We start from the raw sequence: 19,480 nt of genomic DNA, 5'->3' as shown, positions 1-19,480 counted from the left end.
TGACCTCCAGAACATATTTCTGGCCAAAGAGTCCTCGATCTTGGGCTTTCTGTACATACTCATAGACTCCTTCTGATGCTTCATAAGCCATATAGATGTCCATATCTGACCTTTTGAACTTATTTGTGGTCAAAGTGTCCTAAAAAAAATTATAACTATATAAAATTATAGACTCCTTTTGATGATAAATCAGCTATACAGAGGGCCCCGTTTCACCTCCAGAACATATTTCTGGCCAAAGAGTCCTCGATCTTATGCTTTCTATACATACTCATAGACTCCTTCTGATGCTTCATAAGCCATATAGATGTCCATATCTGACCTTTTGAACTTATCTGTGGTCAAAGTGTCCTAAAAAAAATTCTAACTATAGAAAGTTATAGACGCCTTTTGATGATAAATCAGCTATACAGAGGGCCCCTTTTGACCTCCTGAACATATTTCTGGCAAAAGAGTCCTCGATCTTGGGCTTTCTATACATACTCATAGACTCCTTCTGATGCTTCATAAGCCATATAGATGTTCATATCTGACCTTTTGACCTTATTTGTGGTCAAAGTGTCCTAAAAATTTTCAAATCAAATAAAGTTATAGACTCCTTTTGATGATAAGTCAGCTATACAGAGGTCCCCTTTTGACCTCCTGAACGCTTCATAAGCAATATAGATTTCCATATCTGACATTTTGAACTTATTTGTGGTCAAAGTGTCCTAACATTTTTTCACACTATAGAAAGTTATAGACTCCTTTTGATGATAAATCAGCTATACAGAGGTCCCCTTTTGACCTCCTGAACATATTTCTGGCCAAAGAGTCCTCGATCTTGGGCTTTCTATACATACTCATAACTCCTTCTGATGCTTCATAAGCCATATAGATTTCCATATCTGACATTTTGAACTTATTTGTGGTCAAAGTGCCCTAAAAAAAATTCAAACTATATAAAGTTATAGACTCCTTTTAAATATAAATCAGCTATACAGAGAGCACCTTTTGACCTCCTGAACATATTTCTGGCCAAAGAGTCCTCGATCTTTTGGTTTCTATACATACTCATAGACTCCTTCTGGTGCTTCATAAGCCATATAGGTTTCCATGTCTGACATTTTAGAACTTATTTGTGGTCAAAGTGTCCTAAAAAAAATTCAAACTATATAAAGTTATAGACTCCTTTTGATGATAAGTCAGCTATACAGAGGTCCCATTTTGACCTCCTGAACATATTTCTGGCCAAAGAGTCCTCGATTTTGGGCTTTCTATACATACTCATAGACTCCTTCTGATGCTTCATAAGCCATATAGATGTCCATATCTGACCTGTTGAAGTTATTTGTGGTCAAAGTGTCCTAAAATTTTTCAAACTATATAAAGTTATAGACTCCTTTTGATGATAAGTCAGCTATACAGAGGTCCCCTTTTGACCTCCTGAACATATTTCTGGCCAAAGAGTCCTCAATCTTGGGCTTTCTATACATACTCATAGATTCCTTCTGATGCTTCATAAGCCATATAGATGTCCATATCTGACCTTTTGAACTTATTTTTGGTCAAAGTGTCCTAAAAAAAATTATAACTATATAAAATTATAGACTCCTTTTGATGATAAATCAGCTATACAGAGGGCCCCGTTTCACCTCCAGAACATATTTCTGGCCAAAGAGTCCTCGATCTTATGCTTTCTATACATACTCATAGACTCCTTCTGATGCTTCATAAGCCATATAGATGTCCATATCTGACCTTTTGAACTTATCTGTGGTCAAAGTGTCCTAAAAAAAATTCTAACTATAGAAAGTTATAGACGCCTTTTGATGATAAATCAGCTATACAGAGGGCCCCTTTTGACCTCCTGAACATATTTCTGGCAAAAGAGTCCTCGATCTTGGGCTTTCTATACATACTCATAGACTCCTTCTGATGCTTCATAAGCCATATAGATGTTCATATCTGACCTTTTGACCTTATTTGTGGTCAAAGTGTCCTAAAAATTTTCAAATCAAATAAAGTTATAGACTCCTTTTGATGATAAGTCAGCTATACAGAGGTCCCCTTTTGACCTCCTGAACATATTTCTGGCCAAAGAGTCCTCGATCTTGGGCTTTCTATACATACTCATAGACTCCTTCTGATGCTTCATAAGCCATATAGATGTCCATATCTGACCTTTTGAACTTATTTGTGGTCAAAGTGTCCTAAAAAAAATTCAAACTATAGAAAGTTATAGACTCCTTTTGATGATAAATCAGCTATACAGAGGTCCCCTTTTGACCTCATGAACATAATTCTGGCCAAAGAGTTCTCGATCTTGGGCGTTCTATACATACTCATAGACTCCTTCTGATGCTTCATAAGCAATATAGATTTCCATATCTGACATTTTGAATTTATTTGTGGTCAAAGTGTCCTAACATTTTTTCACACTATAGAAAGTTATAGACTCCTTTTGATGATAAATCAGCTATACAGAGGTCCCCTTTTGACCTCCTGAACATATTTCTGGCCAAAGAGTCCTCGATCTTGGGCTTTCTATACATACTCATAACTCCTTCTGATGCTTCATAAGCCATATAGATTTCCATATCTGACATTTTGAACTTATTTGTGGTCAAAGTGCCCTAAAAAAAATTCAAACTATATAAAGTAATAGACTCCTTTTAAATATAAATCAGCTATACAGAGAGCCCCTTTTGACCTCCTGAACATATTTCTGGCCAAAGAGTCCTCGATCTTTTGGTTTCTATACATACTCATAGACTCCTTCTGGTGCTTCATAAGCCATATAGGTTTCCATGTCTGACATTTTGAACTTATTTGTGGTCAAAGTGTCCTAAAAAAAATTCAAACTATATAAAGTTATAGACTCCTTTTGATGATAAGTCAGCTATACAGAGGTCCCCTTTTGACCTCCTGAACATATTTCTTGGCCAAAGAGTCCTCGTTTTTGGGCTTTCTATACATACTCATAGACTCCTTCTGATGCTTCATAAGCCATATAGATGTCCATATCTGACCTGTTGAACTTATTTGTGGTCAAAGTGTCCTAAAATTTTTCAAACTATATAAAGTTATAGACTCCTTTTGATGATAAGTCAGCTATACAGAGGTCCCCTTTTGACCTCCTGAACGCTTCATAAGCAATATAGATTTCCATATCTGACATTTTGAACTTATTTGTGGTCAAAGTGTCCTAACATTTTTTCACACTATAGAAAGTTATAGACTCCTTTTGATGATAAATCAGCTATACAGAGGTCCCCTTTTGACCTCCTGAACATATTTCTGGCCAAAGAGTCCTCGATCTTGGGCTTTCTATACATACTCATAACTCCTTCTGATGCTTCATAAGCCATATAGATTTCCATATTTGACATTTTGAACTTATTTGTGGTCAAAGTGCCCTAAAAAAAATTCAAACTATATAAAGTTATAGACTCCTTTTAAATATAAATCAGCTATACAGAGAGCCCCTTTTGACCTCCTGATCATATTTCTGGCCAAAGATTCCTCGATCTTTTGGTTTCTATACATACTCATAGACTCCTTCTGGTGCTTCATAAGCCATATAGGTTTCCATGTCTGACATTTTAGAACTTATTTGTGGTCAAAGTGTCCTAAAAAAAATTCAAACTATATAAAGTTATAGACTCCTTTTGATGATAAGTCAGCTATACAGAGGTCCCCTTTTGACCTCCTGAACATATTTCTGGCCAAAGAGTCCTCGATTTTGGGCTTTCTATACATACTCATAGACTCCTTCTGATGCTTCATAAGCCATATAGATGTCCATATCTGACCTGTTGAACTTATTTGTGGTCAAAGTGTCCTAAAATTTTTCAAACTATATAAAGTTATAGACTCCTTTTGATGATAAGTCAGCTATACAGAGGTCCCCTTTTGACCTCCTGAACATATTTCTGGCCAAAGAGTCCTCAATCTTGGGCTTTCTATACATACTCATAGATTCCTTCTGATGCTTCATAAGCCATATAGATGTCCATATCTGACCTTTTGAACTTATTTTTGGTCAAAGTGTCCTAAAAAAAATTATAACTATATAAAATTATAGACTCCTTTTGATGATAAATCAGCTATACAGAGGGCCCCGTTTCACCTCCAGAACATATTTCTGGCCAAAGAGTCCTCGATCTTATGCTTTCTATACATACTCATAGACTCCTTCTGATGCTTCATAAGCCATATAGATGTCCATATCTGACCTTTTGAACTTATCTGTGGTCAAAGTGTCCTAAAAAAAATTCTAACTATAGAAAGTTATAGACGCCTTTTGATGATAAATCAGCTATACAGAGGGCCCCTTTTGACCTCCTGAACATATTTCTGGCAAAAGAGTCCTCGATCTTGGGCTTTCTATACATACTCATAGACTCCTTCTGATGCTTCATAAGCCATATAGATGTTCATATCTGACCTTTTGACCTTATTTGTGGTCAAAGTGTCCTAAAAATTTTCAAATCAAATAAAGTTATAGACTCCTTTTGATGATAAGTCAGCTATACAGAGGTCCCCTTTTGACCTCCTGAACATATTTCTGGCCAAAGAGTCCTCGATCTTGGGCTTTCTATACATACTCATAGACTCCTTCTGATGCTTCATAAGCCATATAGATGTCCATATCTGACCTTTTGAACTTATTTGTGGTCAAAGTGTTCTAAAAAAAATTCAAACTATAGAAAGTTATAGACTCCTTTTGATGATAAATCAGCTATACAGAGGTCCCCTTTTGACCTCATGAACATAATTCTGGCCAAAGAGTTCTCGATCTTGGGCGTTCTATACATACTCATAGACTCCTTCTGATGCTTCATAAGCAATATAGATTTCCATATCTGACATTTTGAACTTATTTGTGGTCAAAGTGTCCTAACATTTTTTCACACTATAGAAAGTTATAGACTCCTTTTGATGATAAATCAGCTATACAGAGGTCCCCTTTTGACCTCCTGAACATATTTCTGGCCAAAGAGTCCTCGATCTTGGGCTTTCTATACATACTCATAGATTCCTTCTGATGCTTCATAAGCCATATAGATGTCCATATCTGACCTTTTGAACTTATTTTTGGTCAAAGTGTCCTAAAAAAAATTATAACTATATAAAATTATAGACTCCTTTTGATGATAAATCAGCTATACAGAGGGCCCCGTTTCACCTCCAGAACATATTTCTGGCCAAAGAGTCCTCGATCTTATGCTTTCTATACATACTCATAGACTCCTTCTGATGCTTCATAAGCCATATAGATGTCCATATCTGACCTTTTGAACTTATCTGTGGTCAAAGTGTCCTAAAAAAAATTCTAACTATAGAAAGTTATAGACGCCTTTTGATGATAAATCAGCTATACAGAGGGCCCCTTTTGACCTCCTGAACATATTTCTGGCAAAAGAGTCCTCGATCTTGGGCTTTCTATACATACTCATAGACTCCTTCTGATGCTTCATAAGCCATATAGATGTTCATATCTGACCTTTTGACCTTATTTGTGGTCAAAGTGTCCTAAAAATTTTCAAATCAAATAAAGTTATAGACTCCTTTTGATGATAAGTCAGCTATACAGAGGTCCCCTTTTGACCTCCTGAACATATTTCTGGCCAAAGAGTCCTCGATCTTGGGCTTTCTATACATACTCATAGACTCCTTCTGATGCTTCATAAGCCATATAGATGTCCATATCTGACCTTTTGAACTTATTTGTGGTCAAAGTGTTCTAAAAAAAATTCAAACTATAGAAAGTTATAGACTCCTTTTGATGATAAATCAGCTATACAGAGGTCCCCTTTTGACCTCATGAACATAATTCTGGCCAAAGAGTTCTCGATCTTGGGCGTTCTATACATACTCATAGACTCCTTCTGATGCTTCATAAGCAATATAGATTTCCATATCTGACATTTTGAACTTATTTGTGGTCAAAGTGTCCTAACATTTTTTCACACTATAGAAAGTTATAGACTCCTTTTGATGATAAATCAGCTATACAGAGGTCCCCTTTTGACCTCCTGAACATATTTCTGGCCAAAGAGTCCTCGATCTTGGGCTTTCTATACATACTCATAACTCCTTCTGATGCTTCATAAGCCATATAGATTTCCATATCTGACATTTTGAACTTATTTGTGGTCAAAGTGCCCTAAAAAAAATTCAAACTATATAAAGTTATAGACTCCTTTTAAATATAAATCAGCTATACAGAGAGCCCCTTTTGACCTCCTGAACATATTTCTGGCCAAAGAGTCCTCGATCTTTTGGTTTCTATACATACTCATAGACTCCTTCTGGTGCTTCATAAGCCATATAGGTTTCCATGTCTGACATTTTGAACTTATTTGTGGTCAAAGTGTCCTAAAAAAAATTCAAACTATATAAAGTTATAGACTCCTTTTGATGATAAGTCAGCTATACAGAGGTCCCCTTTTGACCTCCTGAACATATTTCTTGGCCAAAGAGTCCTCGATTTTGGGCTTTCTATACATACTCATAGACTCCTTCTGATGCTTCATAAGCCGTATAGATGTCCATATCTGACCTGTTGAACTTATTTGTGGTCAAAGTGTCCTAAAATTTTTCAAACTATATAAAGTTATAGACTCCTTTTGATGATAAGTCAGCTATACAGAGGTCCCCTTTTGACCTCCTGAACGCTTCATAAGCAATATAGATTTCCATATCTGACATTTTGAACTTATTTGTGGTCAAAGTGTCCTAACATTTTTTCACACTATAGAAAGTTATAGACTCCTTTTGATGATAAATCAGCTATACAGAGGTCCCCTTTTGACCTCCTGAACATATTTCTGGCCAAAGAGTCCTCGATCTTGGGCTTTCTATACATACTCATAACTCCTTCTGATGCTTCATAAGCCATATAGATTTCCATATTTGACATTTTGAACTTATTTGTGGTCAAAGTGCCCTAAAAAAAATTCAAACTATATAAAGTTATAGACTCCTTTTAAATATAAATCAGCTATACAGAGAGCCCCTTTTGACCTCCTGATCATATTTCTGGCCAAAGATTCCTCGATCTTTTGGTTTCTATACATACTCATAGACTCCTTCTGGTGCTTCATAAGCCATATAGGTTTCCATGTCTGACATTTTAGAACTTATTTGTGGTCAAAGTGTCCTAAAAAAAATTCAAACTATATAAAGTTATAGACTCCTTTTGATGATAAGTCAGCTATACAGAGGTCCCCTTTTGACCTCCTGAACATATTTCTGGCCAAAGAGTCCTCGATTTTGGGCTTTCTATACATACTCATAGACTCCTTCTGATGCTTCATAAGCCATATAGATGTCCATATCTGACCTGTTGAACTTATTTGTGGTCAAAGTGTCCTAAAATTTTTCAAACTATATAAAGTTATAGACTCCTTTTGATGATAAGTCAGCTATACAGAGGTCCCCTTTTGACCTCCTGAACATATTTCTGGCCAAAGAGTCCTCAATCTTGGGCTTTCTATACATACTCATAGATTCCTTCTGATGCTTCATAAGCCATATAGATGTCCATATCTGACCTTTTGAACTTATTTTTGGTCAAAGTGTACTAACATTTTTTCAAACTATAGAAAGTTATAGACTCCTTTTTATGATAAATCAGCTATACAGAGGTCCCCTTTTGACCTCCAGAACATATTTCTGGCCAAAGAGTCCTCGATCTTGGGCTTTCTATACATACTCATAGACTCCTACTGATGCTTCATAAGCCATATAGATGTCCATATCTGACCTTTTGAACTTATTTGTGGTCAAAGTGTCCTAACATTTTTTCAAACTATAGAAAGTTATAGGCTCCTTTTGATGATAAATCAGCTATACAGAGGGCCCCTTTTGACCTCCAGAACATATTTCTGGCCAAAGAGTCCTCGATCTTATGCTTTCTTTACATACTCATAGACTCCTTCTGATGCTTAATAAGCCATATAGATGTCCATATCTGACCTTTTGAACTTATCTGTGGTCAAAGTGTCCTAAAATTTTTCAAACTATATAAAGTTATAGACTCCTTTTGATGATAAGTCAGCTATACAGAGGTCCCCTTTTGACCTCCTGAACGCTTCATAAGCAATATAGATTTCCATATCTGACATTTTGAACTTATTTGTGGTCAAAGTGTCCTAACATTTTTTCACACTATAGAAAGTTATAGACTCCTTTTGATGATAAATCAGCTATACAGAGGTCCCCTTTTGACCTCCTGAACATATTTCTGGCCAAAGAGTCCTCGATCTTGGGCTTTCTATACATACTCATAACTCCTTCTGATGCTTCATAAGCCATATAGATTTCCATATTTGACATTTTGAACTTATTTGTGGTCAAAGTGCCCTAAAAAAAATTCAAACTATATAAAGTTATAGACTCCTTTTAAATATAAATCAGCTATACAGAGAGCCCCTTTTGACCTCCTGATCATATTTCTGGCCAAAGATTCCTCGATCTTTTGGTTTCTATACATACTCATAGACTCCTTCTGGTGCTTCATAAGCCATATAGGTTTCCATGTCTGACATTTTAGAACTTATTTGTGGTCAAAGTGTCCTAAAAAAAATTCAAACTATATAAAGTTATAGACTCCTTTTGATGATAAGTCAGCTATACAGAGGTCCCCTTTTGACCTCCTGAACATATTTCTGGCCAAAGAGTCCTCGATTTTGGGCTTTCTATACATACTCATAGACTCCTTCTGATGCTTCATAAGCCATATAGATGTCCATATCTGACCTGTTGAACTTATTTGTGGTCAAAGTGTCCTAAAATTTTTCAAACTATATAAAGTTATAGACTCCTTTTGATGATAAGTCAGCTATACAGAGGTCCCCTTTTGACCTCCTGAACATATTTCTGGCCAAAGAGTCCTCGATCTTGGGCTTTCTATACATACTCATAACTCCTTCTGATGCTTCATAAGCCATATAGATTTCCATATCTGACATTTTGAACTTATTTGTGGTCAAAGTGCCCTAAAAAAAATTCAAACTATATAAAGTTATAGACTCCTTTTAAATATAAATCAGCTATACAGAGAGCCCCTTTTGACCTCCTGAACATATTTCTGGCCAAAGAGTCCTCGATCTTTTGGTTTCTATACATACTCATAGACTCCTTCTGGTGCTTCATAAGCCATATAGGTTTCCATGTCTGACATTTTGAACTTATTTGTGGTCAAAGTGTCCTAAAAAAAATTCAAACTATATAAAGTTATAGACTCCTTTTGATGATAAGTCAGCTATACAGAGGTCCCCTTTTGACCTCCTGAACATATTTCTTGGCCAAAGAGTCCTCGATTTTGGGCTTTCTATACATACTCATAGACTCCTTCTGATGCTTCATAAGCCATATAGATGTCCATATCTGACCTGTTGAACTTATTTGTGGTCAAAGTGTCCTAAAATTTTTCAAACTATATAAAGTTATAGACTCCTTTTGATGATAAGTCAGCTATACAGAGGTCCCCTTTTGACCTCCTGAACGCTTCATAAGCAATATAGATTTCCATATCTGACATTTTGAACTTATTTGTGGTCAAAGTGTCCTAACATTTTTTCACACTATAGAAAGTTATAGACTCCTTTTGATGATAAATCAGCTATACAGAGGTCCCCTTTTGACCTCCTGAACATATTTCTGGCCAAAGAGTCCTCGATCTTGGGCTTTCTATACATACTCATAACTCCTTCTGATGCTTCATAAGCCATATAGATTTCCATATCTGACATTTTGAACTTATTTGTGGTCAAAGTGTCCTCGATCTTTTGGTTTCTATACATACTCATAGACTCCTTCTGGTGCTTCATAAGCCATATAGGTTTCCATGTCTGACATTTTGAACTTATTTGTGGTCAAAGTGTCCTAAAAAAAATTCAAACTATAGAATGTTATAGACTCCTTTTGATGATAAATCAGCTATACAGAGGTCCCCTTTTGACCTCATGAACATATTTCTGGCCAAAGAGTCCTCGATTTTGGGCTTTCTATACATACTCATAGACTCCTTCTGATGCTTCATAAGCCATATAGATGTCCATATCTGACCTGTTGAAGTTATTTGTGGTCAAAGTGTCCTAAAATTTTTCAAACTATATAAAGTTATAGACTCCTTTTGATGATAAGTCAGCTATACAGAGGTCCCCTTTTGACCTCCTGAACATATTTCTGGCCAAAGAGTCCTCGATATTGCGTTTTCTATACATACTTATAGACTCCTTCTGATGCTTCATAAGCCATATAGATGTCCATATCTGACGTTTTGAACTTATTTGTGGTCAAAGTGTCCTAAACAAAATTCAAACTATATAAAGTTATAGACTCCTTTTGATGATAATTCAGCTATACAGAGGTCCCATTTTGACCTTCTGAACATGTTTCTGGCCAAAGAGTCCTCGATCTTGGGCTTTCTATACATACTCATAGACTCCTTCTGATGCTTCATAAGCAATATAGATTTCCATATCTGACATTTTGAACATATTTGTGGTCAAATTGTCCTAACATTTTTTCAAACTATATAAAGTTATAGACTCCTTTTGATGATAAGTCAGCTATACAGAGGGCCCCTTTTGACCTCCAGAACATATTTCTGGCCAAAGAGTCCTCGATCTTATGCTTTCTACAAATACTCATAAACTCCTTCTGATGCTTCATAAGCCATATAGATGTCCATATCTGACCTGTTGAACTTATTTGTGGTCAAAGAGTCCTAACATTTTTCAAACTATATAAAGTTATAGACTCCTTTTGATGATAAGTCAGCTATACAGAGGTCCCCTTTTGACCTCCTGAACATATTTCTGGCAAAAGAGTCCTCAATCTTGGGCTTTCTATACATACACATAGATTCCTTCTGATGCTTCATAAGCCATATAGATGTCCATATCTGACCTTTTGAACTTATTTGTGGTCAAAGTGTCCTAAAAAAAATTCAAACTATAGAATGTTATAGACTCCTTTTGATGATAAATCAGCTATACAGAGGTCCCCTTTTGACCTCATGAAAATAATTCTGGCCAAAGAGTTCTCGATCTTGGGCGTTCTATACATACTCATAGACTCCTTCTGATGCTTCATAAGCAATATAGATTTCCATATCTGACATTTTGAACTTATTTGTGGTCAAAGTGTCCTAACATTTTTTCACACTTTAGAAAGTTATAGACTCCTTTTGATGATTATCAGCTATACAGAGGTCCCCTTTTCACCTCCTGAACATATTTCTGGCCAAAGAGTCCTCGATCTTGGGCTTTCTATACATACTCATAGACTCCTTCTGATGCTTCATAAGCCATATAGATGTCCATATCTGACCTTTTGAACTTATTTGTGGTCAAAGTGTCCTAAAAAAAATTCAAACTATATAAAGTTATAGACTCCTTTTGATGATAAGTCAGCTATACAGAGGACCCATTTTTACCTTCTGAACATGTTTCTGGCCAAAGAGTCCTCGATCTTGGGCTTTCTATACATACTCATAGACTCCTTCTGATGCTTCATAAGCAATATAGATCTCCATATCTGACATTTTGAACTTATTTGTGGTCAAAGTGTCCTAACATTTTTTCAAACTATATAAAGTTATAGACTCCTTTTGATGATAAGTCAGCTATACAGAGGTCCCCTTTTGACCTCCTGAACATATTTCTGGCTAAAGAGTCCTCGATCTTGGGCTTTCTATACATACTCATAGACTCCTTCTGATGCTTCATAAGCCATATAGATGTTCATATCTGACCTTTTGACCTTATTTGTGGTCAAAGTGTCCTAAAAATTTTCAAACCAAATAAAGTTATAGACTCCTTTTGATGATAAGCCAGCTATACAGAGGTCCCCTTTTGACCTCCTGAACATATTTCTGGCCAAAGAGTCCTCGATCTTGGGCTTTCTATACATACTCATAGACTCCTTCTGATGCTTCATAAGCCATATAGATGTCCATATCTGACCTTTTGAACTTATTTGTGGTCAAAGTGTCCTAACATTTTTTCACACTATAGAAAGTTATAGACTCCTTTTGATGATAAGTCAGCTATACAGAGGTCCCCTTTTGACCTCCTGAACATATTTCTGGCAAAAGAGTCCTCAATCTTGGGCTTTCTATACATACTCATAGATTCCTTCTGATGCTTCATAAGCCATATAGATGTCCATATCTGACCTTTTGAACTTATTTGTGGTCAAAGTGTCCTAAAAAAAATTCAAACTATATAAAATTATAGACTCCTTTTGATGATAAATCAGCTATACAGAGGGCCCCGTTTCACCTCCAGAACATATTTCTGGCCAAAGAGTCCTCGATCTTATGCTTTCTTTACATACTCATAGACTCCTTCTGATGCTTCATAAGCCATATAGATGTCCATATCTGACCTGTTGAACTTATTTGTGGTCAAAGTGTCCTAACATTTTTTCAAACTATAGAAAGTTATAGGCTCCTTTTGATGATAAATCAGCTATACAGAGGGCCCCTTTTGACCTCCAGAACATATTTCTGGCCAAAGAGTCCTCGATCTTATGCTTTCTAGAAATACTCATAGACTCCTTCTGATGCTTCATAAGCCATATAGATGTCCATATCTGACCTGTTGAACTTATTTGTGGTCAAAGTGTCCTAACATTTTTTCAAACTATAGAAAGTTATAGGCTCCTTTTGATGATAAATCAGCTATACAGAGGTCCCCTTTTGACCTCCAGAACATATTTCTGGCCACAGAGTCCTCGATCTTGGGCTTTCTATACATACTCATAGACTCCTTCTGATGCTTCATAAGCCATATAGATGTTCATATCTGACCCATTGAACATATATCTGGCCAAAGAGACCTAGAACTTTAATTATCTATACATAATTACTATCTCCTTCTGATTTTTCATCACCCAGGCTTTTATCCATATTTGACAATTGAACATATTTCTATACATACTCATAGACTCTTTCAGATAGTACTTCAGCCAAAAAATGATCCATAATTGACTACTAAACTCATTTCTGAGCGATGGGTTTATAATCTTGAATTCTCTATACATTGACTCCTTCTGATGTTACAATAGCAAAACATTATTGTATTGTCTTGTATCAATATGACCTATTAAACCTATTTCTGACCAATGAGTCTATGAACATTTTTCAATTCATACTCAATGACTCCTGATTTTACAACAGCAATATAGTATTTCAAAATTTGATCAATTGAACATATTTCTGGCCAAAGAGACCTTGATCTTATTCTTTCTATACATACTCATTCTGATGTTTCATCAGCCAGATAATTGTCCACAACTGACCTACTGAACATTTTTCTGTTCACGAACTTGAACTTTCTATGCATAATCATTTACTTCTGATGTTTCTTCAGCCATACAGAAGTCCAGATTTGACATGTTGAACATATTTCTGACCAAAGAGTCTTTGATCTTGAACTTTCTATTCATAATTATAGACTCTTTCAGAAAGTACATCGGACAGACAATTATCCATATTAATTACTAAACATATTTCTGGCCAACAAGTCCATGAACTTGAACATTCTGTACATGCTAATTGACTCCTTTTAGTGTTTCATCAGCCAGACATTAGTCCATAATTGACATCTATATAGCTAATGAAGAATCAGAAAGAGTCAATGAGTATATATAGAATAATCAAGTTTAGACTCTTTGACCAGAAAAAATGTCAGTATGTCAAATATGGACTTTTGTCATGATGATATAACATCCGAAGATATCAATCTGACTGTATAGTGTTAATCTTTAAGGACTCTTTGGCCAGTAATATTTTCGGTAGGTCAAATATGGACTTCTGTATGACTGATTTAACATCAGAAGGAGTCTATAGATTATGATAGACAAAATCCCCCAATTTATTTTTCAATCGGTCAAATATGGACTACCGCCTGCCTGGTTTGGCATTGCAAGAAGTCAGTCTATATTGTATAGTGAGTTAATGTTCACGGACTCTGGCCAGAAATATTTTCAGTAGGTCAAAAATAGACTACTGGCTGGTTAATATAACATCACAAGAAGTCAATCTGTAGTATAGCAAGATGATGTTCAAGAACTCTTTGGCCAGAAATATGTTCAGAAGGTCAAAAGGTGACCTTTGTATAGCTGATTTATTATCAGAAGGAGACTATAACTTGATATAGTTTGAAAATTTTTTAGGACACTTTGACCAGAAATAAGTTCAAAAGGTCAGATATGGACATCTATATGGCTTATGAAGCATCAGAAGGAGTTGGACTATGAGTATGTATAGAAAGCCCAAGATCGAGGACTCTTTGGCCAAAAATATGTTCCTTGGGTCAAATATGGACTTCTGTATGGCTGACGTAACATCAGAAAAAGTCAACGAGTATATATGGAAAGGTCAAGTTTCGAGTACTCCTTGGCCAGAAAAAAAATTCAGTATGTCAAATATGGACTTTTGTCAGGATGAAATAACATCCGAAGATATCAATCTGAATGTATAGTGTCAATCATTTAGGACTCTTTGGCCAGAAATATGTTCAGTAGGTCAAAAGGGGACCTCTGTATAGCTGATTTATCATCAGAAGGAGACTAAAACTTTATACAGTTTGAAAACTTTTGATGACCAGAAATAAGTTCAAAAGGTCAGATATGGATAATATGGCTTATGTAACATTAGAAGGAGTCTATGAGTATGTATAGAAAGGTCAAGATCGAGAACTCTATGGCCATAAATATATTCCTTGGGTCAAATATGGACTTCTGTATATCTGATTTAACATCAGAAAGGAGTCTATGAGTTTCTAAGAGTAAAAAACATTTTGAGGATTTTTTGGCCAAAAACCTTAAATCAGTCAAATATGGCTACAGTCTGGCTGATATAACATCACGAGAAGTCTTTATGGTAGGAGAAAAATAAATAGTAAGGTAAATGTTCAAGGTCTCTGGCCAGAAATATATTCAGAAGGTCAAATATGGACTTCAGTATGGCTGATTTAACATCAGAAGGAGTCTACACATTTATGATAGACAAAATCCTTTTGAGAACTCTTTGGTCAAATTTTTTTTCAATCAGTCAAATATGGACCTGATTTTACATTACGAGAAGTCAGTTTATATGTATAGTGAGTTGATGTTCACGGACTCTGGCCAGAAATATGTTCAGTAGGTCAAAAATAGACTACTGGCTGGTTAATATAACATCACAAGAAGTCAATCTGTAGTATAGCAAGATAATGTTCAAGAACTCTTTGGCCAGACATATTTTCAGAAGGTCAAAAAGTGACCTTTGTATAGCTGATTTATTATCAGGAGTCTATAACTTTATATAGTTTGAAAAATTTTGAGGACACTTTGACCAGAAATAAGTTCTAAAGGTCAGATATGGACATCTATATGGCTTATGAAGCATCAGAAGGAGTCTATGAGTATGTATAGATAGCCCAAGATCGAGGACTCTTTGGCCAGAAATATGTTCAGTAGGTCAAAAGGGGCCCTCTGTATAGCTGATTTATCATCAAAAGGAGTCTATTACTTTATATAGTTTGAAAAAATGTTAGGACACTTTGACCACAAATAAGTTCAAAAGGTCAGATATGGAAATCTATATGGCTTATGAAGCATCAGAAGGACTCTATGAGTATGTATAGAAAGCCCAAGATTGAGGACTCTTTGGCCAGAAACATGTTCAGGAGGTCAAAAGGGGACCTCTTTATAGCTGATTTATCATCAAAAGGAGTCTATAACTTACTTGGTTTGAAATTTTTTTAGGACACTTTGACCACAAATGAGTTCAAAAGGTCAGATTTGGACATCTATATGGCTTATGAAGCATCAGAAGGAGTCTATGTGTATGTATAGAAAGCCCAAGATCGAGGATTCTTTGGCCAAAAATATGTTCAATCAGTCAAATATGGACTACTGTCTGGCTTATATAACGTCACAAGAAGTCAGTCTTGTATGTTTAAAAAGTTCATGTTCAAAGACTCTTTATCCAGAAATGTGTTCAGTAGGTCAAAAATGGACTTTTGTATGGCTGATGTAGCATCAGAAAGATTCTACGAGAATGTATATAAAGTTTAAGATCGATTACTCTTGGGTCAGAAATATGTGCAATATGTGAAATATGTTTGACCAAACATGGACTACTGTCTTGCTAATACAACATCACAAGATGTCAGTAAGTAAGAAGTCAGTAAGAACTCTTTGGACAGAAAATATGTCCTGTAAGTCAAAGAGGGACCTCTGTAGGCCTGATTTGACACATGACATATGTGCATTGGCATTGCACTATAACTAACTTATTCATTTTTTCTTTTAAGGGAAATTATTGCATTTACCTCTTGCGTTACAATGCATAGAATAAACTACTTCATACCTCATGTGCAATGAAAACATAACATGAGTGTTGCATTGCACAAACGATCTAAGAATTAGCGTTGAATAATAATGTATTATTAATATTATATCTAACTATATCAGTTAGATGTTTTATGCAGTGGAATGTAACTCCAAAAATGGTATCTCTTCAATGCACATCGGAATGAGATAGTTATTGTATGTTTGTGATGCACTCATAGCTTATATGTTATTCTTCAATGCACAACGTTAGATCGTTAGTGCAATGCAATGCAATGCAACAACACACGTTATCTCTTTAATGAACATGGGAATGATTTAGTTCTGGTGTGCAATGCAAGGCATTGCAAAAAGTGCATAACCTATATGTTATTCAGTGCACAACGTTAGATCGTTTGTGCAGGGCAATGCAATGCAACAACACACATTATCTCTTTAATGAACATGGGAATGATTTAGTTCTGGTGTGCAATGCAAGTAGGGTGACCACCCGTCCCGCGTAGCGCGTGCGCGCACAGCGTTTGAAGCCCAATTCATGCGTCCCGCAAATTGAGACCGTGTCACGCATAATCCATGCTTGCTCAAAAAAAAAAAAGTTGCAAAAAGACCTTTGCAAAACGTCCTTCTCAATCGGACATGGAGGGGAATACGATGTCAATCGTTTTTTTTTTTTTTTGAAAATACTTTTTTTTTTTTAACTGTTCCTGTGGTGTTGAACAACTACAATTCCTGTTAATCCTATAATTTTATATTATAATTTATTTAAAGTGAATAAATTGTAATGAAAAATAAATTAAATTAAATAGTAGCCTAAATCGTAAGTGGAAGTGCATCTGTCAATTCATTGAATGTTCAAAATATTATGAATCTTTATTTAGAAAAAAATACACATTGGTTGGCCTATTCATGAGCATACATCAGCAATTATACATGTTTAGGGGAATAGGGCATTATTAATATACCATGATGATGTAAGGAGGTATGTGCTAGAAATGGGTAAACCACTATCCACAGTGAGTCTGCCCATGGGGTGGGGGTACCGCTGCGCCAGGCAGTGTCCCACATTGTCCCTCAGAAACATACCCCTTGTCCCCCCTTGGGCTTATTAGCAGGTGGTCACCCTAAATGCAAGGCATTGCAAAAAGTGCATAACCTATATGTTTTTCTTCAGTGCACAACGTTAGATCGTTTGTGCAATGCAATGCAATGCAATGCAATGCAACAACAAACGTTATCTCTTTAATGAACATGGGAATGAAGGTAGTTCTGGTATGCAATGCAATGCAATGCGAAAAGTGCATAACCTATATGTTATTCTTCAGTGCACAACGTTAGATCGTTAGTGCAATGCAATGCAATGCAATGCAGTGCAAAGCAATGCAAATCAATATAATGCAATACAATGCAATGCAAAAACACTCGTTATGTCTTTAATGAACATGGGAATGAAGGTAGTTCTGGTGTGCAATGCAATGCGAAAAGTGCATAACCTATATGTTATTCTTCAGTGCACAACGTTAGATCGTTAGTGCAATGCAATGCAATGCAATGCAGTGCAAAGCAATGCAAAGCAATGCAAATCAATGCAAATCAATGCAAATCAATGCAATGCAATACAATGCAATGCAACAACATACATTATCTCTTTAATGAACATGAGAATGATTTAGTTCTGGTGTGCAATGCAATGTAATGCAAAAACTATATGTTATTCTACAGTGCACAACGTTAGATCGTTAGTGCAATGCAATGCAGTGCAAAGCAATGCAAATCAATGCAATGCAATACAATGCAATGCAACAACACACATATCATCTCCATAATGAACTTGGGAATGATTTTGTTCTGGTGTGCAATGCAATGCGAAAAGAGCATAACCTATATGTTATTCTTCAGTGCACAACGTTAGATCGTTTGTGCAATGCAATGCAAAGCAATGCACCAACAAACGTTATCTCTTTTAATGAACATGTCAATGATTTAGTTCAGGTGTGCAAAGCAATGAAATGCAAAAACTGCATAACCTATATGTTATTCTTCAGTGCACAACGTTACATCGCTAGTGCAATGCAATGCAACAACACACATACCATTTCTTTAATGAACATGGGAATGGTTAAGTTCTAGTCAGCAATGCAATGCAATGCAAAAACTGCATAACCTATATGTTATTCTTCAGTGCACAACGTTACATCGCTAGTGCAATGCAATGCAGTGCAAAGCAATGCAAATCAATGCAATGCAATGCAACAACACACGTTATCTCTTTAATCAACATGCGAATGATTTAGTTCTGGTGTGCAATGCAATGAAATGCAAAAAGTGCATAACCTATATGTTATTCTTCAGTGCACAAAGTTAGATCGTTAGTGCAATGCAATGCAATGCAACAACACACGTTATGTCTTTAATCAACATGGGAATGAGGTAGTTCTGGTGTGCAATGCAATGCAGTGCAAAAAGTGCATACCTATGTTATTCTTCAGTGCAAAACGTTAGATCGTTAGTGCAGTGCAATGCAATGCAATGCAACAACACACGTTATCTCTTTTATGAACATGGGAATGATTTAGTTCTGGTATGCAATGCAATGCAATGCGAAAAGTGCATAACCTTGTGCATAATGTTATTCTTTAGTGCACAACGTTAGATCGTTTGTGCAGTGCAATGCAATGCAACAACATACGTTATCTCTTTAATAAACATGGGAATGATTTAGTTCTGGTATGCAATGCAATGCGAAAAGTGCATAACCTATATGTTATTCTTCAGTGCACAACGTTAGATCGTTAGTGCAATGCAATGCAATGCAATGCAGTGCAAAGCAATGCAAATCAATGCAATGCAATACAATGCAATGCAACAACACACGTTATGTCTTTAATGAACATGGGAATGATTTAGTTCTGGTGTGCAATGCAATGCAATGCAAAAAGTGCATAACCTATATGTTATTCTTCAGTGCATAACGTTAGATCGTTTGTGCAATGCAATGCAATGCAATGCACCAACAAACGTTATCTCTTTAATGAAAATGGGAATGATTTAGTTCTGGTGTGCAATGCAATGCAGTGCAAAAAGTGCATACCTATATGTTATTCTTCAGTGCACAACGTTAGATCGTTTGTGCAATGCAATG

This window comes from Abramis brama (genome assembly GCF_963993115.1).
Source record: "Abramis brama genome assembly, chromosome: 24".
In the NCBI taxonomy this organism is placed as follows: domain Eukaryota; kingdom Metazoa; phylum Chordata; class Actinopteri; order Cypriniformes; family Leuciscidae; genus Abramis; species Abramis brama.
This window is presented reverse-complemented; position numbering follows the sequence as displayed.